The sequence below is a fragment of the Lynx rufus genome, unplaced genomic scaffold (assembly GCF_022079265.1).
Source record: "Lynx rufus isolate CCGP_SWC_20201006 ecotype Redwood Valley unplaced genomic scaffold, mLynRuf1.p SCAF_19, whole genome shotgun sequence".
Classification (NCBI taxonomy): Eukaryota; Metazoa; Chordata; class Mammalia; order Carnivora; family Felidae; genus Lynx; species Lynx rufus.
Genome location: NW_025814833.1, coordinates 23724955 through 23750858, shown reverse-complemented (window position 1 = coordinate 23750858; position 25904 = coordinate 23724955). Strand labels below are relative to the sequence as shown.

At 49.4% G+C, this 25904-nt stretch overlaps 1 protein-coding gene and 1 non-coding gene across 5 annotated transcripts in view; one reads left to right on the top strand and one right to left on the bottom strand.

Annotated features, from left to right (window-relative positions):
• BCORL1 (BCL6 corepressor like 1) overlaps positions 1-19505 on the bottom strand; it is a 62506-nt gene extending 43001 nt beyond the window's left edge. Inside the window, exon 1 of one of the 4 annotated variants that reach the window (XM_047081938.1) lies at positions 19438-19505. The gene's annotated coding sequence lies outside the window, so the exon portion shown is untranslated. Of the gene's footprint in view, positions 1-15212; positions 15400-17079; positions 17261-19437 lie in introns of those variants that run through there. The other 3 variants (XM_047081940.1, XM_047081937.1, XM_047081939.1) reach the window with 3 other exon arrangements.
• Positions 8363-8435, top strand: TRNAQ-CUG (transfer RNA glutamine (anticodon CUG)). Its single transcript has one exon. It is a non-coding gene; the product is annotated as a tRNA-Gln (tRNA).
• Positions 19506-25904: the final 6399 nt, after the last annotated feature.

The following is a 25904-nucleotide window of genomic DNA, read 5'->3' as shown; positions in this document are numbered from 1 at the left end:
ACAAGGCAGCCTGCTAAGGAAAATTAAGGTCCAAATGGGGATGAGGGTGCACCAGCTTTCCAGGAATCCATAGGCTTCAGGATGGAGACGAGGATGCTGTTAATCACCTAGAGTGATTTTTAAATTATCTTAAAGACAGATATGCCTGAGTGTTCAAGGAAATTCAATCTATTCCAGACAAACGAGATGACAGTATATTTTTTCACACACATTTAGCCCAACCAACTGCAATTAGAGGGTTGTTCCCATATATGAACAATGCGTTGAAAGACTACTGGGGATCTTTTTCTCAAACCTCTCTAAATCCACGGGTACTGAAGTATTTGAGTGATGTACCAATTTAAGTTCTCCAGAGGAAGCACACGCTTTCTTTATAAGCCCTTCAAAAATACTCTATTCTGATTTCGACTTGGGAGTTATACAGATATAACACGTATATCTAAGCTGGTTTAAAGTTCCCTAAAAATCAGATGCAATACCCCTTGTACTCTGGCCACAAACAAGTAAACAAACAAAAAACAACGGTCCATGAAAAAGCCACACATTTCTGTCCTTGTCCCTTTCTATAGGTCTTGTCATCCCCATGACCTACCACCCCCTTCAGCAGCTAACGTCCAGCTGTCGCTGTTGACAACCACTGCACAGCCAATTCACCCTTCTAGAGAAAATGAGGCATCAAGAAAAAGAGGTTTATGTTTACCCAATGAGCTTGTCTTAAGACCCTTAAACTCTTGAATTAACTTATTAGCTAAAGTCTTCTTCATCAAAGCTCAACTGAACAGAACCCTCCAGTGATCAGAATTTTCTGTTCTCCACTTTGCCAAGAAGTAAATCACTAAAATACAGTCACATCAGGGATTTGTTTCATTAATTCTTTATATAATTTTCAGAGACTGTCCACATTCAACACAATAGCACTTATCCATTCAACAAATATTTATTGAGCTCCTACTGTATGCCAGCACTGTCCTCGGTACTGGGGATTCAACAATTACCTAACAACACCAAAATCACTGCCTTCATGAAATGTGTATTCTAGTGGGATTAAATGGACAATACACATGTGAAATGATTCCTGTTATAGTATAAGGTGGTATATAACACAAGCTAAGGGCCATGGTGACAGAGGTGGGGCGGGGGGGGGGGCGCAGAATGGGCTACACTCTGTAAGTGGGTAATCAGCATATGTCTTGCTGAGGAGACATTTAAACATCCTGAAGGAAGCAAAGGGGTGAGCCATGTGGATATCTGGGGGAAGAGCATTCCAGGCAGAGGGAACAATCTATGCAAAGGTCCTAGGGCAGAAGGCTACATGATAAGATCAAGAAAGAGCCAGGAGGCCAGGTGGCTGGTACAGCAGAGTCTCCAAGCAAGGGAGACAGGCAGTACAAGGACAGCAGAGCCACAGCCTCCCATTCTCATCCTGGTCCTCACCCTCCCCATGTCTGTGGCGCAGGATACTTCTGCCCTTGCTTTCTTTGTACTTGCCCCACTCTTGGCTTTCCTGACCCAGTGCCTGATGGCTTCTCCAGGCTCTTCTCTCTCTCTACCCACCCCAGAAACCCAGCCCTCATCTTGCCTGGTCTCTCCTCACCCCTGGGAGCCCCCATCTCTTCCCCTTCCTTCCCTCTCTCTCTCCCTACCCCCTTCTCTCTCTCTCTTCTCCATTCCCTCTCAATTTCTCTTTCCTATTCCCCTCTATTACTCATCCTCACCTCCCTCTTCCCCCTGTTATTCTCCCATCTGTCTCTCTCTTTACCTCTTCCCTGCTTCTCTTTCCCCTTTCCAATCTCTCTTGGCACAATCTGCACTCCTCCACCTTCCTCCTTTCTCCCCTCATCCTCATTTCTCCCTTGGGATCCCCTCTCTTCTCCCTCTCCTCCTCCTTCCCTTCCTCCCTCCCCCTGCATCCCCCTCCCTTCTACTCTTTGTCCTCACCTCAGCCTTCAGTCCCCCCCCCATCTGTCTCCCTCTATCTCTCTTATGTCTCTTTCTATCTCTCTAGCTCAGTCTGGCTCTCCTTGGTTCTCCCCCACTCCACCTGTGTGTGTGTGTGTGTGTGTGTGTGTGTGTGTGTGTGTGTGTACCCTGCTCCTTCTCCTCTCTAGCTCCTGAGCTCCCCCAGTTGCAATTCTCCCCTTCCTGCACCAAAGACTCCCAAATCTGTATCTCTATCCCTGACCTCTCTCCTTAGACCCAGACCAGAATTTCCAGCTGCCAGCAACTTGCTGTTAATTGGATGTCCACCGAGCCCCTCAAACTCAATGTGTCTCAAACCGAACTCATTATCTGTTCCCATAAACCTGCTCCCCACCCCCCACGCCCAGCGTGTTTCCTATCTTAGTTAATGGCACCACTATCCCCCAGCCTGGAAATTTCAGCAGTGTCGTCTTCAACTCCTCTCCCCCCCCACCCCCGGCTGCCCACAGCCAATCAGGAATCAAGCCTTAATAATGCCATCTCCATCCTCTCCTGCCCCTCTTGCCACCACCCTGATTCAGGCCCTCTATCATCTCTCACCCAGAATATTACAATAGCCCCTTAACTGGTCCCTCTGCCTCCAATTTCTTGATTCTACAATCAATTCATCTTCTGAAGCACCAGTTCGATCATGTTGCCCCCGCCCTCCTCAAAAGCTTTCAATAGCTTTCCTGTCTTCAGAATCAAGCCCAAATTTCTTAGCACAGCATTCCGGGCCCTCCAAGACCTGGCCTCAAACCTCCTCTGGTCTCCTCTTTGGCCACATCCTGCTGTTTCCCTGCTGCCTCGCTGTCCCAGCTCCTGACCCTTCCCTGAACAGACCATCCAGTTTCAGGACTTTGCTGCTTCCTCACCCTGCAATGGCCTCTCCTGTGCCCCTCCTCCTCTCTGTGTCACCCCTCAAAGCCTGGCTTAAATGTCATCATGTCATCTCCCAAGCCCCAGCCCCTGGTCAGTTAACCCTTCCCTCTCTGGTTCTCCTCAAACGTATTCCTACCTCTCCCACAGCACTGATTCTTACTCTTCTCTGCAGTGTGGTTATTTGGGGGTATGGCATGTCTGTCTCCCCCACCAATCAAGCTACTTAAGGTAAGAAATATCCTCTTTTCTGTCTCTGGTTCCTCTGCAATGTCTTACGTATAGTAAGTACTTCAGTAAATGAGTGTTATATGGAAGTGAATCCTGGAGGAGAATTGAGGTGATGACCTTGAGAAATTACAAGGAAAATCAACCCCCCCCCAAAAGTGTCCCTTGTGCTTAGTTACTATAGGAAAGAAGGCTGGACTTCAGTGAAAACACTATGCGTTACCTATAGCACGTCGTTTGCAGCAGCATGATTCCAGCATAGTCCATTGTCTTTGAGTTGTTTTGCCCCTCTGTAAATTGCAGGTAACTGATGGATATGCAAACTCTGTATTGTCCCATAGAGTTTGGAGTGACTTCCCTCCCCATTGTGGAAAAACCAGTTTTGCCTCCATTTGCAATTCAATTCCTTTACTCCATATAAATTTGTGCTTTTGGACTTTTTATCTGAACCAGCTAGAACATCTGTCTGGTTCCCTGGCTGATTAATGAGTAAAATAAAATCTTTAACACATGTTCATTTTTACATCTATATAAGACTCATGATTTTACCTTTTTCTAAAAACTATCCTTAACATTCCTAAGACAGCTATGTGGGTTAACGCATGATTTTAGAAAGATTTCAACAAGGGGTAAGACAAATGGATGGACTGTCTGCTTCATATCAGTTCACCAGGATCCCATCCCATCCCTGAACATCCTGGTCAATCAAGTTGTGACTTTTTCTTAGACTAACTTGGAATATCCCAGTTTAAGAAACAACAGCTCAGCCCGTTGACTGACACACCAGGTACTTTTTAAAAATCTTTTCTCCCTATGAAGCATTAGAATAAATCAGGCAATGAAAGGGGTTACACTTGCCACAAGATGAATTTTAACACAAAGTTTGAGTTTAGTGCCTATCTGAATATCTGTAGGCAGCAGATATAAGTCAAGTCACCACTGCTTTTTCACTCTTGGGTTTATTTTTGTTCTATTTAGAGGGGATTAGTAGTTTGTAGTGCCTGGGACAGAAATCAGAGGGGAGAATGAGGCCTGGCATTTGAAAACACAACACATAAAATATCATCACCTAGATAAAGGAGTTTTTAGACCCCTCAAAGCAAAAATAACAACAACAAGAAAACCAAGAAAAAACCAAAATAATTACCAGATAATATCACACATTTTAGGACTACCTAAAGGCACCCCTATTTTCATGAGATCCAGAAGATAGAATATTTGCTTAACAGTTGGCTTCCCACTCTTCTGTTATGAATTCCTCAGCCCCTCTTCCTACGTAAGGCCTACCGCTGCTATTAACTGTAGCCTTTGCGGAGGAGGGGAGGGGAGAGGCAGAAAGCAAGGGCAAGAGGGCAGTGAGCTAAGTGGTCTACACAAGAAGGCAAAATTGGTCCTCCGGAGCCAGAGAGTAAGCAAAGGGAACTTCCAAAGAGGCACTGATGGCGTCAATGTCCACAGGACCGGAGGAGTCCAGATGGCCAACGTACACCAATGTTTCCCAAGTCGGAATCACCAAAGAGCTTGTTCAAAATACAGATTCATTAGTCTCAGCCCTGGAGATTCTGATCTGGTAGGCCCAGGGTGTCGTTTCATCATTACCATGTCCAATCAAATTAGTAACCACTCCACCGTACACTGCTTTTCAAGAGAGGTGAGCAAAACAGAAAAACCTTACACACACCACCCTTGGTAGGTTCCGCTGGCATACACACTTGTGTACCGACTTGCTTTTGCTTACAAAGCCTGCATTCGTGTGTGGTGTGCATTCTCAATCTGTGTGTCTTGCTCTCTGTGATGGGAACCATCACATCAAAGGCTAAAGGCAAAGTTCCTAAAAGGAACTTGGAAGAAACCTGGTAATCCCGATGTGACCCGGGAAGCACAGGCACAAGGATATGAAATACCTCAAAGGATTTTCCCAGATACCGCAACCATGTAATTGTTAAGAAATGAACAGCTGCATGGCCCCAGAATCAAATGCCGGTCACTGCCTGCAAGGCAGTGGGACCACAGTGAGCAATCCCTACTTTGGGGGGGAAAACTCAAAAGACACATCCAATTCAGAGTGAGAACAAAGAAGAGCACATGCTCTGCCAACCCAAAGTGATAGTGGGGCTGAAAAAATAAATAAATACAATGTTTTGATTAAGCAGGCATACCGATGCACACTTAAGGAGGGCTGACCAAGATCCAAGGGCATGAATCCAGCAAGTGGACAGCAGAGAAGAGGCAGTCAGACATAATCACTACATTACAAAACAGGGGAAACCAAAGAGAAAATGGACTAATAGAACAATAACTTTAAAATGGTGAAAATAGCAGCTAAGCTGAGGGCAAGCAGGTAGTAGAAGACAAACCATAATGAGGCAGAGTGCTTTCCCCCCACCAAAAATTCAAAAGAAAAAAATAACCGCCAGAAGACAAGGGCAGGTGTGAAAGGCATAACAGAGAGGCCCACAGAATAAAACAACCAAAAGAAAAAATGAAATAGGGGAACCTGAAATATTTCACCATCATGGGCCAAACTGAAACACTGTGGGGAAGCACTTAACACAGACATTTTAAAAAGTTTAGAGAGAATATGTTATCAAAAGGGAAAGAACATCAAATTATAATCCAAGTCAGGGTTAGGGGGAGCTGGTAACGGGGGATAGGCAGCACTAAAATCTCAAAGAAGATTTTACAGATTGGGTAGACATTTTCTGTTCTGTTTTGAAATGAAGATGCCAAAACAAGCAGATTTCACAACAACTACAAGCAAAAGTATGGTCATTGTGCATATGAGGAAGAGAAGGACACGAAAGGAGGTAATACAGCATCTGTCTGACAAAATGTCTTTTACCTTGGTAAAACATTAACCTTGAAAATGGCCAGACAGGGTGTTTGTCCAGTGAACAAGTTCCTCAGAATCATGTAGCTTCCTTTGTGGCCAAAGACCCCTTATGTGCAGAACAACATACAGGATACAACCAGGCCCTTTACACATAGCATGAAACCTTTCCCATTTGTTCATGGTTGGACTCTTACTATCTAGCCAATAAATTAGAAGTTCAAGATTAAGAAGGTCTCACTTAAACTAAATCTGGTAGTACTCTCCCAGGCTTCTTTTGGTTCACATTGTCTGGTGACCTGGAAGCAATTATGATTTTAAGAAATGAAAGAGCCGGAAAATATTCTTCTTGAAGCCTGGCCCTGAATCTGTCCTCAAGAGGATAGGCGTGGCCAGTAGACAGTTTAAGAAGGAGGGTTGGGCCAGTGATGACTAATGTGTAAAGAAAACCAACTTTGGGACCTATTCCTCCAACAGAAATGTAGAGTTCTGGGTAAAGCTCCCATAAGTCAGAGATACTCACATTCAAACTTCATGGAATCAAAGGAGAGGCCAGCCCATTACCCCACTTTGGGAAAAGCAGCACCTAAAACAACCCCAAGGATTTCCAAGAGACATCCAATGGGCCAAGGGGAAGAGGCCAGGACTCCCACCTAACCACTGAAATGCCTTCAGAAAGAGGTCAAAAGGTCTCAAAATCAGTGTGTGTTTTTTTTAATGTTTATTTATTTTTGAGAGAGCTAGAGAGCATGTGAGCAGGGGAGGGGGCAGAGAAACAGAGAGACAGAAGATCCAAAGCAGGCTCTGCACTGGATAAGCAGACAGCCTGATGCGGGGCTTGAACTCACAGACCATGAGATCATGACCTAAGCCAAAGTCAGACACTTAACCGACTGAGCCACCCAGGCACCCCACAAAATCAGTTTTCAGTAGGAAAGTGTACACATACTCAACAAAGATAACTTTACCTGGCTTTTAGATATGGAGCCCCTACCACAGATCTTACCTTCCTTGTTGCTCTCTGCCTTCTTCCACATGCCTTCCACTCAGTCCTCCCCTCCACTCAGCCCTCTGGGGAGACCACTGAGCTGCTGGAGGTTCAGCCCCTGTTGCCTCCAGGGACCTAACCTTAACCCTAGCCAGGGCCCTGGCCCTAAGGGGCCCCACCATGGAGGTCTAGAAAAAGATAGATTTGGGGCCAGTGACCAGCATGGAATATTTCAGCGTGGAAGCCAGAATTTTGCCATGACATTTCCAGGGCCAGGATGGAGCTGTAAAAGGGATCATGAGATCTTACCTAACCCTGGCCCACACACCCTTCTGGCTCCAGAATCCAAACCCTAGGCCTGAGCCGCACCTGACCATGCACCCTCAACTCCTATATCCCCATCTAATCATATATCCCAAACCTCACCCCCTAATGAGGAAGTTCTCCCAGTACAAATTGTCCTAATCTAAGGATTTCCCATATAAAGGTGTTCTAATATTCTCCACAGGCTTTCCCTCTAATATCCATATCCCCTCACCTTCTGTACCATTAACCAAATATCCCCTTCCCTGAAACTCAAGAGTCCCTTATACAAGCCCCAATCACTTTACTTTGCTTCCCTTCATGCAAACAGGCTCCTCTATCACTACATGCTACCACACACCCACACCCCCCCCACACACACACACGCAAAATCAACTGGAAATAATCTGCTGGGCAACTGAAAGGAGGAAGGGGCCCTTTGTACTGTTCATCCCAGCCTTCTGCCTGACTAATCCATTGTAGCACTCTCTAGTTACCCTGAGGGTTTTTTCTACCCAAATATTTCTACTGGTTGTACCCCAAGGGATAAGTCTTATAGGAGACATTGCATCGTGTTCTCAGATACATTAATTCCTGTATTTAGCGAGAAGACTAAGTAGTTGCCTGCACATGGCTATAGCATGGACACCTTCATAGACACCTTGGTACCTCCACATTTAAAACCCTGGCCTATAAACATTTATGAGACTGGATACAAAAGAATTTTAACTACCTGTTAAACACATGAGAGCTTACTCATTCAAATGAATGTAGTTACCTACAAAGCAATCATCTTGGTAGGCTAGACCTTTGGATGGAGTGACCAGGGCTTCCAATCTCCCTGGGGCTCTTCAGTGAATATTACCACCCAAACCCTTTCCAATCCAAACCATACCATTCTTAATCTCCCCACTAGTGCTGGATCTACACTCAGTCAGAAACTTGATGTTTAAAAACTGCCAAAATCCATTCAGAGTCATCTATTCACACAGCAGCAACACCCTTGAAGAGTGATATAGTCTAGTATCTACAGCCTAAATTGGCGGGGGTGTATTTGGGAGAGCATTTTCAGCCCCTATTTGTTAGCCATCTCAGGTACCTCATTAGGTACACTTATTATGCCATCTGCAAAATAGAAATAAAGGAGTCCCTACTTAAAACTGAGAACAGGAGGTGCCTGGCTGGCTCAGTTGGTAGAGCGTGCAACTCTGGATCTCAGGGTCATGAGTTCAAGCCCCATGTTGGGTGTAGAGCTTACTTAAAAAAAAATAATAATGAAATAAAATTGAGAATAGCACAAAAGCACTTAACAGGACCAAAGGTAATCAATTCCAACAATGAAGGAGGCAAAAGCAAAAGTTTTAATCTCTCACATTTTCATACCACCAGTCCATTTAGCTTTTCTATCCACTACCATACTTTTTTCCTGTTATTCAAATAGTACTTGCATCTCCTGCTGCAGGAAAATACTTTTACTCCATTTAAGGAAAACACCTCATCATAGCTTTATACTAAACCTAGGATCTAGTCACAAGATTTTATACAACTTCTAAATGTCACCAATATCTAGAAAGCCTAAGCGATCATCATGAAATTAATCAGTCCTTTTCAAAATGCAGAGCCACCTCAAAATGGCATGGTAAGTAACTAGGGTCTTTTTTTTTTTTCAACGTTTATTTATTTTTGGGACAGAGAGAGACAGAGCATGAACGGGGGAGGGGCAGAGAGAGAGGGAGACACAGAATCGGAAACAGGCTCCAGGCTCTGAGCCATCAGCCCAGAGCCCGACGCGGGGCTCGAACTCACGGACCGCGAGATCGTGACCTGGCTGAAGTCGGACGCTTAACCGACTGCGCCACCCAGGCGCCCCACTAGGGTCTTTTTTTTAAAAGCACTTATTTCCTCTAGATCAAAAATAAGAGTTGACTTTCCTCCGTCTTGGTCTTCAGCAGAACCATGTGAATATTTGGTGTGTCTTTCACACTCCAAAGTTGAATCATTGTAATCTGAGATCTGAATCCCTTTCATGATGCTTCTGTGTCTTCCATGCTATGGACTGTGAGAGTGGCCCTTGGGTGTCTCCATTTCGGTATACTGCATTCATGATATGGAATTTTTCATCTAAAGAGGTTTCCTCCTCACTAAACTTGTGCCTTTTTTTTAAGTGTCTTGGACCTCTCACACAAATATTTGGAAAGGCCATTACCACACTATTTTTTCTATTCTCTCATTCCAGACTAGGGGTTCAACTCATTTTACATAAATTACTCATTCAGGGTCCCCTGGGTGGCTCAGTCAGTTGAACGCCTGACTCTTGCGCTTCAGCTCAGATCATGATCTCACAGTTCGTGAGTTTGAGCCTGGCATTGGGCTACATAATGACAGTGCGGAGCCTGCTTAGGATTCTCTCTCTCTCCCTCTCTCTCTGCCCCTCCCTGCTCGTGCTCTCTCTCTTAAATAAACTTAAAAAATAATAAAATAAATTAGTCGTTCAAAGGTATACATATAGAGTGTACACGTGTATATCTATATACACATATATATACATTACTCATTCAAAGGTACACATATAGAGTGTATATATGCTATCGGCTCCCCAAGGCTAGAAAGGATATTTTCTACTTCTTTTAACATCCACTCCCAATAGTGTCGAGCATGATACAAGGCATACAATATGTGCTCAGTAAATAAACTACTGGGAAAAACTAAAATCCTCTCTAGGTCATATGGAAACCAAGAATCCCGCATAAAAAGCACTGGGTCTGTGGATGCCTTTTACTTCCTTTGGTCTCTTACAAAGGAAGACTCTATCTACCCAGGCTCTATCTACCAGCCTTTCTCTTCTGTCTTTTCTTTACTTCCACAATAAAGACAATCAGAAATAAAATGGGGCCAGGGCAAAACAACAAAGTCAACTTCCAATTATTTGAGTGTAGTTTAGCCACAGCTAATTTTTAAACCCAGCCAACTTATGGACTGCCTACTGCTACTTACAGTATGTGTGTACTCAGGGAACAACTCCTTTTAATATCTGCTGAAGCAAAATATAAATAGGAAGGTAAATCTACTGGGGGGCGGGGGCAGGTAGAGATTAATAATACATTTCCAAGCCAAAAAAGAAATTATTAATTTGTTAACTGATCTACTGTTTTATTTTTTTTTTTTTTTTTTTTTAAAAATTTTTTTTTTCAACGTTTATTTATTTTTGGGACAGAGAGAGACAGAGCATGAACAGGGGAGGGGCAGAGAGAGAGGGAGACACAGAAGCGGAAACAGGCTCCAGGCTCTGAGCCATCAGCCCAGAGCCCGACGCGGGGCTCAAACTCACGGACCGCGAGATCGTGACCTGGCTGAAGTCGGACGCTTAACCGACTGCGCCACCCAGGCGCCCCCTGATCTACTGTTTTAAATTGGCCAGCTATTACTCTCTCCTTATATTGGCATAGCTGACTGTTGGCATCAAAGTCCACTCTGGCTGCAGAAAGGATCTCTATTTTACAGCCCCCCCCCCTTTTTTTTTGGTGTTCAGAAGTTTGGTCTGGTGATACCTGAGGTATTCGAGACATGCTTTCTCCCATCCAATTGCTGATGAACATCCTTGTCATAGAGCCATGCGAGAGCCAGGCTCTATCTACCAGCCTTTATAGAACTTCCAGATGTTAGAGACATCTGGAAAGCCCAACCAGTTGTAATTAAACACAGCAGCCCTTTTCAGAAAGCAATCGTTTTTTAAAATGTCACCCTAGTAAACTAGGTTTGGGTCGTGGCCCAAAATGTCCCCTGAAGTTTCAACTAGATATAGACTCTTCAGTTTCTGCCCTAAAATCCTGAGTGAGCAGTGTTACAGCACAGCTGTTGGAGAAACTGCCACCTTCCACCTCAAAGGTGGATGCAATAATGCAGTGGTGAGCCAAGTTATTCCTTCCTACCACATTGTAAATGCTAAACATGTACTAATACAACAGGAATATGGAGAAAGAGCACAGAGAATCAAGATACGTGGGAGTGCTCAGGAGCCGTGGATAGTTTTTATTTTGCCACCATGTGGCATAGAGAAATATAAAAGGTCATAGGACTCCATTGAACAAGCAAAACTAGATCATAATGTAATAATGGATGCCATTTACTGGACTCCTGCTATGGAGCTGGTCTGCCATGTATATATCATCTTGTGCAATCCTCATAGCCCTGTGAGACTGGGATTATCATCTCCATTTTATAGATGAAAACACTGAGGCTCAAGAAAGTTCAGTAGTTTGCTTCTACCACACAGCCAGGAAGTAGAAGAGCAAGGACTCTAACTTAAGGCAGTATGTCTCCAAAGCCCTCCAGCTAATTCTGAGACACACCAAAGTTTGAGAACCACTGCAAGATACTAACCTACACAAGGTGCGACCAAGTTAAACTGAGTAAAGACCTGTCATCATGAGACACCTAATCATCTCATGGATCAGGTATAGAGTGCATTGACTCATCCTGGGGATCAGAGTCACGTACAGTGCACTTTTCCATAGAACTTGGAAAAATGAAAGTCTGCTTGTTTTTCTTGTCCCCAGACACCAACATTATAACAAAACTTGACTATACCCTTAAATGGCACTAACACTAAGATTTCTAGACATACCTTAGCAATGAGGTAACCAAATTTTGTTTCTTAGCTGACAGTCGGTAAAGAAGCCTGAAACACAAAGCTTTGCTGCCCCTCAGTACTCTCAATTCTTCACAGACGCTAAACTTAAGATCTTCTTAAAATCCAAATGAAGACGTATCCTGCCTCACATACTCTCCACGAGTAAATCTGAAAATTATCACATTTTACAAATAATAAATCATCACTCTTCAAATTCATCACAATTCACTGACCAGGGAAACTATGACCTTGACGTGCAGCCTGCAGCCACTTTACAAACAATTATCCATGTTTTAATGTTTTATGGGGAAAGGGTGGCTTCTGCTTAAAAAAGAAAAAGAGGGAAACAGAACAGCACATTTGAATTATGGGAATAGAAACAGAGTTAAATTTTACTCTTGACCAGATTTCAACTTCAGTTCACCAAAGAAAGTTTTCATCATAAAATACTGCTTTCAAGTTATGAACAGTGGAAAGGGTACAATTTAGAAAAAGAACAGTTTCTACATTACTTTAAAGATAACCATTCCAAAACTGACATTAATAAAGCCTAGTTAGTATGTGAGACTACATAAAATACTGTACTAGCATCCTAGTGGCCAAGAGGTAGATTACTTCTTATTACCCCCCTCTTTGGCCATCCTGATGCTAAACCCTCTGCCAAGCATAGACTCACACCTAACTGGAGCTCCAGCATTAAGAAATTTCCTTTCCTTTTGAAAACTCAAAGGTCTAGGGTCTTCCTTCCCCCCTTATGTAATTCTCAGTGGCTTCTCCCCTTTCCCGTCTGTTTTACCCCAACAATTTCCACTTTCCCCAGCCCTCTCTCTGTTAGTGTTCACTTTCCCACCCAACTTACATGAACTCCTCCTCTCTCAATCCCAGATGCTGGCTAACGCTGGAAAACAGCTCTCTACCCCACTGTGGCCATTCTATTCCATCTCAAATGGAGCTCTCAGCCTAGAATCAATGAACCAGTCCAGATGTCCAACCCATGATTAGTGCCTCTCCTCCATGCCCCCACCCCACCCTCCAATTCTGGCCCAAGGCTCTAAGGCCACTGTTCTTTATCCTGTTTCACTCTGGAATTTCCATAATTCACCTCCCTATATCTAGGATTCCTCCCACTTGCAGACTGGAAAAACTGGTGTATTCCCACTTTCTCCTTCTTTCAAGGCCATTCTACTTAGGTCTATGAATTCCTTCCCCCATTCAGTATCTTTATTTTAGCCTTAATTTTACAACTAATGCTTAGACTTGTAAGCCCTGGATCTCAGCTAACCTCTGCTTCCTGGGCCCTCCCAGGGCAATGGCTATCAAAGGCAATTTTTTACCTTCTCTGACACTAGTTCCAGATGACATCTGAGTAAACACCTTCCTCCTTTGCCTCGTTATTCCACCCTCTTTCACATCCTGCATTTTTTTACCCTATATACTATCTCTAAATTCTCTATTTCCCTATGGGTAAATATGTGTATTTTCTTCCTACATGCCAGTTTCTCTCCAACCCTATTTTTACTCAAGATGGTCCTATCTCTTGCACCAAACCTAGTGATTCTAGTATGGAAGTGTAAATAGTCTTAAGGGTTCTTCAAACTTTACTTTGGAAAACATTAGCCTGGAGATTTCAAGGTTCCACTTTTTCCTTAGTTGACCCTGACCTGAAACCAGCAATGATCATTTTTCCCCCCTCCACTGCCTAAACAACCCTCTTCCTGACTTTTGTTTTTGCCTTCCTTCTTTCTGGTATTCAAGTCTTTTTCTCCCATAATTCTGCTCCCCTAAAAGAAGTCCCTCTCTGAAACCCATAATCCAGACTCATCATGTGAGATTTTCTGCCACCTGTGCTAAACATTTTTTTCCTATGTAGTGAACTGCAGCAGGAATAAGGCAAACAGACCCCTGGAGGAAACCCTTTGCTTCCCAAAAAAGTCTAGGCCACTGAGAGTCGGATGTCCTACCAGCTCTCAGTAATCAAAACAGCCAGATCTCCAAGTGCCCTTGGTGCAGCCACCATTTCCTCTGGAACTCCCCTCCACCCTGCCCAATCCAGACTCCAACCACAGAACTTTCCAGGGACTTAGCTTTCCTCTGCCCTATCCCAATAATTTGCTGTCTTTTCCTTATGGTCTATTCTAAAGAAACAGTCCTCCTTAACCCCTTCCTCCATTAATGATTCTCAGAGCCAGAACATAAAGAATCCTACCCTTGCTGCATAGCTAGTAACAGGGCCAGCTGTCTCCAAGTCAATTTGAGTAAGGCTCTGTGTCCCATGGCCTGTGCCTCTTGTCCTCCCCATCTATCCCAAAGGCAGCCGCTCCAGTTGCCTTATCAAAAGATGAGCCTGCCTATCAACAGCACGTGGCTTAGTCAAAACAACCATGTCCCTCCTAAACTCTATCAACCTTCAGATTCTCTGAACTTGAGTCATCAAGCCCCCTGCTCCTCCTAGCTCCCCCAGTCCTTCCTACTAACTTTGATACTCCATCAAAATTTTACATGTTGCTCTCCCAACCTTTTGCTTCTATTTGAAGCTTCTGGGTGATTTGGGGGATTGAGTTATCCCATTTAATCCCCAGTGGAGTCCTCCAAATTTCTTTCCTGTGTACTGTCCTCTTCAGTACCACCTGGTGACATCACCATTCAATTTGAGTACCCCTAAATTCTGCTTCATCTCCCCCAAAACAAAGTTCCCCCTATCCTAACATTCAAGGACAGGTCAGGTAAACAGAGAATGAGATGACCTTTAAAGTCCCTTCCAACCTTGGGATTTTATTATCAACCTAATCCACTTCCGACACCAAATGCGTCCCCTGTTCATCTCCCCAACGTTGGGCAGTGTGACTTTGAGAAATAGCCTTCTAAGTTGAACGGACCATGCGGCCAACCAGGGTAACGCTAACCTACAACTGCACCCCCAGAAGTCTCACCAAAGATTTCTGCAATTACATTCCACTTCTACGCTATGAAAACGACCTCCAAACTGCCCTGAGTATTCAGCTGTCGCACGAAGTTGTCAGGCCCTCTTCCCACTCTTGCGTAAACAGCCCCTAAACCCTGGGCTAAGACGTGTCCTCGCCAAGTGACGCCTGTCCTTACTATCTACTCTAGAAGACACCAAGAATGAATAAGTATCACCACCACATCGACAGCTTCCTACAGCCAACACTGAAAATTTCAAAACAATAAAACAAAAACAGTGCTTCCACTGGGGGAGGGGGGAGGTGCAGGCGGAATAGAAGGGCACCTCCATGGCCTGGGCTGTTGGCCTCCCGGGTTTGCAGTGTGCTTCCCTCTTCCTTTCCCCTCTACCACATCTTTCCCTACAACAACCTCCCGCCCCTCCATAACACGAAATCCCCAGCCGAGGTGCGGTCGGCTCCTCCCAGACTTACCCCGGACGTCCCTCTGGCCCAGCCTTCCCCTCGGCGGGACCCCGGCGAGGAGGGCCCCCTCCACCGTCCAATTCACCTCCCTGTCCCTACCCGGGCCTCTGGGCGCCCCTGCAGGACTCTGTCCCGAAGCAGAACATCGAGGAGCCAAGCCCACGAGGCCCGTCGCGGGACCCACCCCCCCTTCCTTCTCCCAGCACCTCGTCCTCCATGCACCCGGCCCCCGGGGCTCTTCGTCGTCGTCGTCCGGGCTCGTACCGCCCCCCGTCGGGGGCTCCACCCCCCGCCTGCCCCCGCCCCCAGGACGGCCCCCTCCCCACCACGCACCGCCTGCGCCCTCTGCCCCTGCACGGGACTCCCTTTGGCCTCTGTTCCCCGCCCAGAAGCGGCGGCGGCGGCGGCAGCAACGGCTGCGGCGGCCCCAGCAGAAGCAGCAGCGGCGGCGGCAGCGGCGGCGGCGGCAGCAGCGCCGCCCCGGCCCCGCCCCGCCGCCCGCCGGAGCCCCACGCCCCGCCCGCCCGCCCCGCCGCCGGACTGCTCCCCCCGAAGCCCACCACTAAGCCCCCCCCACTCCCCAGCCGCGATCCGCTCGAATCCAGCTCCGCTGGGCCTGCTGTCTGTTCCTCACGCCCCTTAGGACTCGGGGTGGGGGAGCCCTGAGGTTCGCAGCCATCCCTCTCCCTCCTTCAAGGGCTGGGGGATTGCCCCTGATCCCGAAACCCGGCCCCGTAACCGGAGCCTCCCTCCTTCCACCCCTCGGCTTCGCTCTCAGACCCCTTGCCTCCAGGCCTGGCGCGAAGCGGGTGTAGAGCTTGCACGCCGGATCTCCCCATGGCTTGCCGGGGCTAGTATGAATTGCCCCCATCTCATCCACCTTCAATTTAAGCCCCCTCCCCGCCGCGCCCGGCCCGGCGGCCCCCGCCCCTAGAGCGAGGGCAGCGGAGCCAGGGCGCTCCGAAGTCATCCCCCGCCTTTTTTCCAGGGACTCGGATAATTGCCCCTGCCCCCATCACAGCACTCCCACTCCCGAACCCAGGCCCCGCCGCCACCTAGGGGGTACCCCTTACCCTATGGTTCCCGCACCCCAACACCGGGGAGAAAGCAGCCCTGAAGAGCAACCGTCGCACCTCCCCTCTGAGGTTGGAGGGTATTTTCTCCAGGTCTCTTCAAGACTTCATCACGGACAGCCACCCCCCCCCCAAAACAAGCCCTTTCTCGCCCTGCCCTCCTGGCCAGTCTCCCTTGGAATCATTGGATCCTTGAATTGGAGGGGGGGCGGTTAGGGCCAGGTAGTTAACAAGACGGTAGCCTCCACCTCCCTTTCCGAGGAGTGGGGTAATTCCCATGGTCCCCCCCCCCAGGATCAACCCGACCCCCGTTTCCATGGAGACCCCCGCCCAGCCAGGAAGAAGACTCTCAGATCGTGGCGAACAAGTCTCACCTGGCTAAGGGAGAAGGGGGTGAGGAGGGGGTAGGGTAGGGCAGCGATGGGGTACGAAGGTGGGAAGTGGAGGGGAGCTGTCCCGAAGGGAGGGGCGAGGACAGAGCGAGCTCCAGGGAGCGCTACGTCCGGGGACACGAAGAGGACGGCGCCCCCGGGGGGCAAGCAGAGCGGCCGTGGGGCGATGAAGGGACAGGGTTGGGAAAACGCTTAGGATAGAAAGAAGCGGGTGGGGGGATACGAGAAAGCCGGGGAGTCAAAAGGGGTGGAGGGGTTGGGGGAGAGAAAAAAAAGACGCACCTGTTCCCGGGTCGGCTCCGCGGGGAGGCTCAGGCCGCCACCCGGGCTCCCTCTTACCCACTCTGAGCCGCCACCCGCCTAATACTGCCCCGATCTGGTGCCCCCCCTCCGCCCCTTATTGCCACCGACCTCCTTCTCCTCTCTCTCCGCGGCGGCGGCGGTCGGACTCTAGGAACTGAGAGGAAGAAGGGAGGGCTCGGCAAAGCGGAGGAGAGACAGAGCCACACACTGGCAGCAGCCGCGGCGAGCGAAAGAGTGAGGGGGAGAGCGGTGTGTGTGTGTGTCTGTGTGTGCGAGCGAAGCCTGGTGGGGTGGGTGCCGGTCGCAGGGCTCGACGGGAAGTGGAGTCCGGCGGGGTTCGCGGGCGGCGCCAGCCGCCGCTCCACCGGACTACAACTCCCAGAATGCCACCCGCCGGGGGGGGAGGAATGGGGAGGTGGAGGCGAAGGGAGGGAGCGAGCAAGAGAGGGAGGGACGAAAGCAGGGAGCAAGCGGCGGCGAAGGGGGCAGAGCCAAGCAGCCCCGGTGACACTGGGAGGGGAGGGGAGGAGGAGGGGATCGCTCCGAGGACCAAGCGGATTCCGGAGAGGGAGGCAGCAGCAGTGGCTGCAGCAAGCCGGGCAAAAAGCTAGACTCCCAGGAGAGGCGGAGGCGCTCAATCCTAGGGGCTGCAAGAGCCCCACGCCCCCCCCCCGCCCTCAACGCCCCTCAAATGGGAAGGTTGAGGAAGGGAAAAGATCAGGGCGCCAAAGCCAGGGGTTTCTGTCTCTTTCCCCCAACGCTCTCCACCATATGCCCCGACCTGACTTTCTCAGGCCACTGGTGCCCGATCCAGTGTGCAAATCCAGAGACCCCAGACCTCCCCTGCTGGGCATCACAGAACGGATACATTCAGTCCCCTTCTCCCAGGGGCCTGAGGGAGGCTCCCCTTGCTAGCAGGGCGTGACTCCCCCCTTCTTCCCGCCCCCCCCCGTCGTCGCCACCCCCCCATCTCCCTCCCCAGAGCCCCTCCCCTGAAGCCCGAGCTCGCTTCTCCCTACCTTACTAGAAATGGAGTCCCTCCGGGGGCGACTACCCAGCCCCCTCCCTTATACTGGGTCCCTGCCCACCAGTATCTCCTTAGCGTTGCCCCCTTCACCGAAGTAATAGTGGGGGCGACCCGAGTTGGACTGGTGGCTACTTTCCCTCAGAGACTAGCCGTCCTTGGCCACGCCGACCCTGTGTAGAGATAGAGAAGCACGTTAATACCGCCCCCCAAAGTTCGGATCCCCGTGGAAATGGCTTACAAGGAAAGAGGGGTTGGGAGTGGAAGTGAGCTGGGGGTGAATCTCAATCCTCAAACCTCGTCCTAGGCGTGGAAATCCAGGGATTCCTCCCTTTCCTTAAAAGCCATCAAATCGCTTGGGGTGGAAGAATGGAGTTAGATTATCTAAACCCCAATGTCCACATGACTCGAAGCAACGCTACATGTAAGAATAAGATACGAACTAGGCTTCTGCCGTGGGAGGGAGAGTATACCGCCGCCCCCCTCACCGTCCTCCAGCCCCCAAACACATACCCCTAGGAGAGTCAGATGGCCTAGGAAGGGGGGGAGGCGGTGGGAGTGCTGGAGAGTGAAAGGGTTGTGGCGGGGAGGGTCCGCGGCCCCCTGAGAGCAAAATCCAGATGCTAAGAGGTGGGTGGGGGGTGCGGCATAATTGCAGAAGGTGCCTTTCCTAGCTTTTCCCGGAATCGCCGCCGAACACCGTCTAACACTCGCAGTTGCTTACCAGTCCGTCCCCTAGCCCCATTTGTGCGCGTGAGGCGGCCGGAGCCCGGGAAGCCGGGGCACAAACTCCGCGGAAGCTGGCCTTCGCCGCCGCCGCGCTGCCGCGGCCTCCCTCCCTCCGCTGGCGGCCCCGCCGATCTACCTTCGCCCCCGGCCGAGGCCAGACCCCGCTCGCAACTCCACGCCCCTACTCCACCCCCGGTTCCCCCCCTCACCCTCTCCCCGCGGGTCCGGCCCAGCCCCTAGCGCCGCCCCGCCCTACCGCTCGGTCCCGAGCCCAGCAAGTGCCCCGAACTCGCCCCCCGCCCCCACGCCCAGGCCAGTCCGGCGGGGCCTGGTTTCCCCCTCCTGCCGCGCCCCGCCCCCGAATCCACGTCCTACTTCGCCACCCAACTCGGCCCGGTCCGGGTTCGGCCCGCGCCCAGGCCACCAGAGTCTCCGGTTCGGTCCGGTGTACAGCCACCCACCCCGCCCTTGCCTGGGTGCCGGCCTGGCCCGCTGCCTGTGCCCGCCGAGCCGGCCCAGGCGCGAGGTCCGGGTCTGGGTCCCGGTGCCGGCCTCGGTCCCAGCGGTGTTGCCGCGTCTCGCCACGAGGGCTCAGTCCACGCAAGATCCGAACCCGCGCGGGGTGGGGGCCGCGGAAAGCAAGTTTCTTTATCTTCCCTCCGCCCCCGCCGCAGGGCCGCGCCATCCCCCACCCCCCGCGGCGCCCCCTTCACCTGGGCAGAGCCCCTCGGCCGCTGTCGCAACTTTGCTCTTCTCCACGCCGCCGGGGAAGCGGGCGAAGCTAGAGGAGGAGGGAGGTGGCGGGGGGGGGGGGGTGCTGGGATCAGGCCGCTGGGCTCCGGGAGGACACGTGGGGGAGGAGGGGAAGGAGGAGGAGGAAGGGGGGGCGGGCCTGCAGTTCTCGGGGCTCCCCCTGCCAGCCCCGGGGAAGCCGGAACCTCTCCCGGCAGCCGCAGACCCCGCACTGGCCACGGGGGAAGAACGGAGCCACCTTCCCCGGCCAGCCCCCGGCTCCAGGAAGGGGGGGCGAGCAACGCCGCTCGGGGTCGGAGAGTGAGCGTTTTCACTCGTGCTTTATGTATGACTCTCTCTCTCTCCGTTTAGCCTCCGTGTTGGGAGGGGGGGCGTGGGGTCTTACATGCGGGGGGGGGACGCCCTCGCCAAACGCCCCGCCCCTTTCCCGGCCCCCCACTTCCCTAACCCAGGCGACCTCGGTGCAAGGCTCTGACGCTCGGGCACCGAGGCCGCCCGCGGGCGCAGCCCCAGCCCCAGCCCTAGCCCGGGCGCCCAAATGGGACAGGTGCTGGGAAGGGAAAATGCCGGGGCTCGCAGCCTCGCCTCGCGTCTCCTGGGCGGCCCACCCTTCGTGGCAACCGCCCGTGCCGCACATCCCCGAGACCACCCTCAAAAGGCAGCCCCTAGCCCGGGAGTGGAGGCATCCTGGGGCGGGGGTGGGGGGGGTAGAAGGAGCGAGAGGCCCTAGGGAGGAAGGAGGAGGGGGACGAAAGATCTGTAAAGAGGGAAGCCTGCACAACTTGGGGCTGAAAACCTGGCTCGAGGAAAACTCCGTTTCTGCCCGCCCCCGCCCCCCCCCACTTCCCGGGCCCCTCAGTCACCAAACCGAATCCCCTTGACCCTTACCCTTTACCCTAACGACTCCCCGCCTGGCCAAAGGAATAAGTCCTCGTATGTGTTTACATCCCAGGCCATCCCCAGAACTGAAGGGCTGAGAAGCCTGCGGTCCACATTGGAACTCTGATGACTTTACATTAACTCCGAGGAGAGCAGCTTGCGAAGAAGCTGAAGCTGCCGGCAGACTTGCTTTCAGTCTTAGGGTGTTTCTTAGCAGCTCCAACCCTGAGCCCGCGGTTGGGACTTCAAAGGCATCGCCTCAGCCTAAAGGGTATTAGGGGAGGTGCCCAGCAGTTCCTGGAGGGTTCAGGGCTTTGTAAACACGGAATGTGAAATGAATAGCAGGAATTTGAAAAAAAAAATCTTTATGTTCAGATGTATTGATATTATTTATTATATATTTATCCATACTAAGGAAGCCAGAGAGTCATTTGAACTAGAAGGAAGCCCTGAGGGATTAATGTCTTCCTCCTCCCTGCCCCCCTTCTTTGTCCCAGGCCCAGAGGTTCCATCTCTAAGCTATGGGGTGTCTTCTCTCCAGTGGAAAGACTTTAGAGATGGCAGGTGAGACTTGCCTGGTATGTCTCCCTCACCTGGTTTAAAGGAGGACTATTGCGGAGGAGGACAAGCAACTAAGGTAGCAGTGGCTTTGCTGTTGTCTGAGGCCTGGTGTTCTATGACCCCTCCTGCTTGTCCTCACCGACCTCAAAATCTACTGCCAGCAGTGTGGACATAACACTTGCCATTTTACTTTGCTTTGGGAACTTCTTCACTAGCTGTTTTATTTGGCCATTCCCATCCTCCTGTGCATCCCCCCCACACACACACACATTTTAAAAAGTGTTTGGCCGAAGTTGCACCAAGGGAAAGTGAAAATTTGGAAATGATTTCTTTAAACTAATCAACCTATGAATTCAAAAGGCTTTATTAAGTTGTGGGGGATCACCTCTATTGGGCCTGATAAAGCAGGCTCCACCAATTCTGCTTTGATTTAAATTGGCTGTCTTCACTGATTTTAATTTATCTGGTAATTACTAGATTTCCACTTCTATTAAGGGCCTTAGGGCCTTGGGGCTACTTTGCTCTTTGGTCAGAGGCTGAAATGGATTCTGGACACCTCTGTTCCCACTCGTCTGTATCTCACCATTTGGCTGCATCATTTATCTGGTGAAATGAAGGTTGGGGCAAGATGGTTATTTCCTGGCTGCAGCTCTAGCTTCTCTGAGCCCTTTCCTGTTGGGGGCCACGCTTCCTGCCCTACAGGAGGTGATGGGAAATCAAGGAGCAGGGTAGAGAGAGCTGTGGGAAACCTTGTAAAGAATGTAGAGATTAATGATTATTTTATATGAGGCTAGAACCACAACATAATCATAATAATAATAATACCTTTGTACAATGTCAGAGTGTCTACCAAGACCTTTCACTTGTGTTATTTCATTTGTTTCTCACTACAACCCTCGATTTTGTAATTGAGGAAACTGAGTCTATGGGCATCTATGAGTGACTTGCTCAAGGTCACATGGCTAGTGAATTCCTGAACCAGGACTCAACTCCAGTAATCCTGACTCCACGTCCAGAGTTCTTTTCTAAATTTTTTTTTTCAACGTTTATTTATTTTTGGGACAGAGAGAGACAGAGCATGAACGGGGGAGGGGCAGAGAGAGAGGGAGACACAGAATCCGAAACAGGCTCCAGGCTCTGAGCCATCAGCCCAGAGCCTGACGCGGGGCTCGAACTCACGGACCGCGAGATCGTGACCTGGCTGAAGTCGGACGCTTAACCGACTGCGCCACCCAGGCGCCCCTAGAGTTCTTTTCAATATAGTATATAGCACCTCCCTTTAATGCCAAAATGTTCCTTTTCAGGCAGAGTTTTAAATAATTGTTTCTTCCATCAATAACAGCTCCTGGCCTAGGCCTGGACTCTCAGAGAGCCAGCTTGGTGTATTGGAAAGAGGATTGTTTGGAGAGTTCTAAGAACCAGATCCTAGTTCTGTCTTGTCGATGGCTAGCAGGGGGACCTCAGGAGAGCCCTAACATTCAAGTAGTGCCAGCCCAATTCCAGGTACTGTGTTTTGGGTCTTCCTTCCAACTCCAAACTATAGAAATCAGTGCACCTGTCTTACTCTCTCACAAGCACACCCCAGAGTATCAAATGAGATGATGGATGGGAAAGAATTTTGTGCACCATAAACTACTGGACTCAGGCAAGTGTTACCATCATCAGTGTCAGCATCACCAGCCTCCCAAGCACAGAGACCTAGGGGTGACATCTGCCTGGGCTCTGCCCTCCTGAAGCTGACCGGACAAAATAGGGCATTTGGGGCTCCCCAGCTAATTGAAGCCTTAAACCAACCTCTGACTTAATTCAGAGGATAATTGCTTCAATTTTCTGCTTTGTTCCAAAATCAGAGGCCTTCCTTATCTCTCTGGTAAAACAGCCCACTCTTGTGACAACAAAGACTACGACAGCAATGACAACAACAAGGACAACCATTTCAGTGCTTTAGATCTTCAGAGTGTCAGAGTGAAGCAAATTTGAGGCTTCCAGTCCTCCCTCCATCCCCTGACCCCCAGTCAGTTGAAGGTGAAGCCAGGTTTGGAAGTCAGAATCTCAGGACTGCCAAAGCATTCATTTTAAGCCACCTCAGTTGAAAGCAGACTAGGGGAGAGAAGGGTACCGAAAGAGCCTTGCAAATTTGGGAAAGAGTGAGGCTGGTACTAAGGCTGACAGGGCTGACCATGAGTTACATACACTATGTGCTCTACAATGTTTCCCTTTACGTTCTGGGAGGGGCCATGGGGGAGAATTCATTGCTCCTGTTTGCTCTTCATATATCTCAAGCACACAAAACCTATTACAGCAGGTTACTGCTGGAGATGCATTCCCACAGCCCACTGCATGCTGAGGAAGGCCTGTTCTCTGCCCTCTAAGAGCCCTGGGTCTACTTGGGGAGACAGTGTGTCTGGTTAAACTTAACTCTGTAAACAACTAACAGCCTTTCTGGATTTTATAGCCAAAGGGGCAAAATGAGGAAGGGGGCTAAAATCACCCCAGAGGCCTTTCGAGGTCAAGCCTCCTTGCTTCCCTAAGACCCCCAGGCACTTAACAAGGTTCTTAATCATACAGACAGTGTTAGAGGTGGAAGAAACTCTAAGAAATCATCTGCCCTCCTGAAAAACTGGCTGTCGCGGTCCACTGCCAACAAAATCAAGTGTATAAGCCTTCACCTAGCTTCCAGGGTCCTCCATGAACTGGTTCCAGCCTCCTTCCCTTCCAGGTCCCTCACAAAGCCTCTGTTCTCACCAAACCAGACCTCTACCATTCTTGGGACAAGACAAGCGCTTCCTCCACTGCTCCTTCAGCATTTTCTAGGCCCTTCTGGGCTTGTTGAAATCCCACTCAACCATTACTCAAGCTGGCTCTTTCATGCCACTTTCCCTGAACCCCCACTCCCTCCCCATTGAAGTTAACAGCTCCTCAGAGGTTTCCCCCACCACACTGAGCTTGGCCCTTTGTTTAGCACTTCCACACCCTGCCTGTCTCTCCAACTGGATGTCCACTTCCTTGGATGAAGGAACCCAGTATTTCCCAACTGTGTATTACAGCCTCCTTTCTCTCTGTGCCCCCCCCCGGCAATATCCCCTACCATGGCATGGAGTAGGCTTTCTACAAGTATTTGGGTTTTTTTATGTTTATTTATTTTTGAGAGAGAGAGAGAGATCGACCAAGCAGGGGAGGGGTAGAGGAAGAAGGAGAGAGAGAATTCCAAGTAGGCTCCACACTGTCAGCACAGAGCCCCATATGGAGCTCGATCCCACAATCCCATGAACCCTGAGATCATGACCTGAGCCAAAATCAAGAGTCAGATGCTTAACCAACTGAACCACCCAGATTCCCCTCTACAAGTATTTGTTAAGTAAATGAATGAATGGATGATCTAATAATCTAATCCCTTTATCTCATAGTGGGGAAATTGAAGCCCATACCTGGCTTCCCTTCCTGCCAATTAAAGACTTGGTTTTAAGTTTTAGCCTCCTTTAGTCTTTGTCTTCCCGCTTAGTGGATGGATATACACTGTCTCTAAAGTTATACAGACATGGTTTCAATCCTGGCTCCTTCACTTACTAGCGATATCAACTTAGATCCTTGATTTTTGTCTGAGCCTCACTTTTCTCATTTGTAAAATGGAGACTAATAAATACTTCCTGAAAATGTTACAAACATCAATGGAGTTCTTGTATGTTAAGCACTTAGAACAGTGCCTGGCACCTAGTAGATGCCCCATAGTAGTTGCTGGTTTTTTTTTTTAATGTTTATTTATTTTTGAGAGAGAGAGACAGAGCACAAGCAGGGGAGGGGCATAGAGAGACAGAGGGAGATACAGAATCCGAATCAGGCTCCAGGTTCTGAGCTGTCAGCACAGAGCCCAACGCGGGGCTAGAACCCATAAACTGTGAGATCATGACCCTAACCCACTGAACCACCCAGGTGCCCCATTGCTGTTTTTTTTGTTTTTGTTTTTGTTTTTGTTTTTGTTTTTTTAGCGTGAGGAGTTTTTAGAGTTCATAACTTGGGAACACCTGCTTAATTCAAGCATGGGAATAAAAGCACAACTCAAACATAATGAAAAGAAAGGTGTATTTTTGGCAAGGGGAAAAGAATAAAATTTAGCAAGACCTTTAAGCAAAACTGTTATCTCTTCCCCCAAAGAGGCTAAAGAGTATTGAGAATGGTGCCCAGTTCAGTGGCCCACATTCAGTGGGTGCTCACCCAATTTCTCATCCTCTGGCTGTGGTGGTACCTCTGTGTAGGCTTAAAGATGTTGGCATGGGACTGAGATGCCCTACCTAATTTACACATCACTATGCTCCCTCTTCTCCATGAGCTTACACCTGAGTCCTGTTCCACCTGCTAAAGCCTTCAAGCCCTGCTCCACAAAGCTTTCTCTGAATCCTTTGCCTGTGAATTCTTGGCCCCGCAGGTAAGTACTGCTTAGCACTTAGTGATTTTCTGTGCTCTGTGACTTAGTACCTCCCCATCTGAGGGCAGGCACTTTGCCATAGAAAGCAGAATCTCCCACAATGCCTGGCAGTGTTAAAGCAGACAGCACTCCATGAAGACTTTGGGATTGATTGACAGTAGGCATTCAATGGGGGCATGAATCCCCTCAAGTACAGCCCAGCATTCAGTTTCCCAACCCCCCAGTCCCCACATACTCACCACTTCTCAGACCCACCACTCACATGATGCCCCAGCCTTTTGAGGAGCCATCTTGTCTCTTAGAATTCGTCAGCATCTGGAAGCCAAGGGCCACATTTTACTGTGTCCTCCACACAGCCCAGCATAGCACTTCCAACATAGTTTTGCTGCTATAGATAACTTGGTAAAAATACATTGTTATTGTGTGTTTATATGTATCCTTGTGTGTCTGTTCTTGCTTATTAAAGTGCAAGGGGCTCTAGGGGAAGAATTGTCCATCTTGGGAAGAAAGTCACAAGATGATTTAAAAATAGAGACATGGGATTTAGATTTTTAAAAAATCCAG